The sequence below is a fragment of the Thamnophis sirtalis genome, unplaced genomic scaffold (assembly GCF_051295495.1).
Source record: "Thamnophis sirtalis isolate CommonGarterSnake01/CBP01778 unplaced genomic scaffold, rThaSir2_p1.2 scaffold_4, whole genome shotgun sequence".
Lineage (NCBI taxonomy): Eukaryota > Metazoa > Chordata > Lepidosauria > Squamata > Natricidae > Thamnophis > Thamnophis sirtalis.
The window spans coordinates 41,606,657-41,608,669 of NW_028261384.1; the positions used below are offsets into that span (position 1 = coordinate 41,606,657).

Sequence of the window (2,013 nt, forward strand, 5' to 3'; positions counted from 1 at the left end):
CGTCCGCGTATTGATGGTATTTTATCCTGTGCCTCCGAATGATCTCGCCCAGCGGTTTCATGTATATGTTAAATAGTAGGGGGGATAAGACCGAGCCCTGCGGCACCCCATAAGTTAGGGGCCTCGGGGACGATCTCTGCCCCCCAACCAACACCGACTGCAACCTGTCCGAGAGGTAGGAGGAGAACCACTGTAAAACAGTGCCTCCCACTCCCACCTCCCGCAGTCGTCGCTGATGCTTTATGTGGCAAAAAAACACATAGAAATTAAGTAGACCTAAGAAGGCCTGTATCTCACTTTTAGAAGTAGGGGTAGGCGCATTATGAATAACCTCAACCTTGGCCGGTGTGGGGCGGATACCTTGCCCATCAATCAAGAACCCCAGAAATTCTATGAACGGCACCCCCAGATGACATTTGCTTCTTTTGAGTCTGAGACCCGCTTCTCTGAATCTCATGAGGGTGGCCTGTAATTTGATGATAAGATCTGCCTTGCATGATGCAACTATCAAGATATCGTCAAAATACAGGACCACACCGTCAAGCCCTGGAGCCACACAGATTCAGAATTGGAGTTTTTTGCAATGGATGTCCCTTTGTGAGTTACAATAGTTTTGGCATTGGCGGAACATTAATCAACAGGCAACTGTTGATAAGCCTGTGCCATGTCCAACTTGGCAAAAATCCAACCATGCCCCAATTGCTTGAGAGTGACCAAGAGATGTTAGATTTAGCAGAGCCAGTATCAATCTCCATTTTACATGGAGTTCCTTCTATTTGGACGGTGAGAATTTTTTTTGTCTTAGTAGCCTGCTCAGCCGTGATTTGGACTTCCCAAGCCTCTTGGTATTGATCACTGTCTACCACAGCACATCTGGGTCTATCCAAAGTCATTGGTCTGACTGGCTTCTTGTTGTTGAAGTGGTCACCTGGATGCAGCCTCCAGAAAGGCACACTTGCCAAATGTCCCTTCCGACCGCAACTCCTGGAGGTTGTTGCTTTGAAACGGCAATTTGAGTGGAGGTGTTTGCCTCCACAACCCTGGCAATCATCCTGAGGTAATTTAGTGGGCCAGTCACGGGTGGTATATCTAGATTTAAAGCGGCCAATTTCTTCATAGTCATCAGTGCAATTCTAGTCAGGAATGTCTTGTTGATTGACTGCAGCCAATTTGTAACCTGAGGCGGTGCCATTAAAATGGCTATGAATTTGGGCGGTGGACTTGTCGGCCATCTCAGAAGCTCTAGCCTCGCCTACTGCCACCTGGAGAGTGAGTTCGGCTCGAGCCAATAGCCGGCGCTGCAGCCTCATATCATTAACCCCACAAACTAGTTGCTCCAAGAGATCCTCGTCTAATTCACGAAAATTGCAATGAATAGCTTCATGTCTTAGAGAGGCCATATACTGGCTGATAGATTCTCCCTCCTTTTGCACACATCGTCTGAACACGTGTCTATGTGCTATATTGAAGGGAGCGGGGGAGTAGTGATTTTTTAATTTGGTCAGTAGCAGCCCCCACAGAACAGTATTCACAGGCACTGGAGCTGACAGGGCCCAAGCCATGCTAAACATTTCAGGTCCGCAAGCACTTAAGAAAAATCCTCTTTTCCTGTCACTAGACACCTCAGAGAATTTGTAAGCCAGCAGGAAACATTTGAATCTTTCTAAGAATGCTTTCATGATTCTTTCTGTGTGCAAAAAGGGGAGAAACTGGGAATAGATGTCATTCAGATAGTTCTCGTAAGCAGACAAGGTGACTGAGGAGAGAGGAAAAAAATATTTATTTTTTCCTTTTGTTTTGTGGTATCCCCAAGCCTCGTCGTCAGTATTAAATACTCTTCTGAGGCGAATAATGACTGAGGTGATTCTGCAATGAACACGAATGCTTTTAATCAGAACAACTCTTTAAACAGCAGAACGAAACATTGACATCTATTTATATGGTACTGTCAAACTGGTAACCAATTAGAGTCTTGCAATCTTCCTGCCGGATACGCCTGCACGCCTCGGCCAA

General features: G+C 46.2%; 1 pseudogene; it reads left to right on the forward strand.

Annotated features, from left to right (window-relative positions):
* The first annotated feature begins 322 nt into the window (after positions 1-322).
* Positions 323-2,013, forward strand: part of LOC148045818 (uncharacterized) — a 73,879-nt pseudogene continuing 72,188 nt past the window's right edge.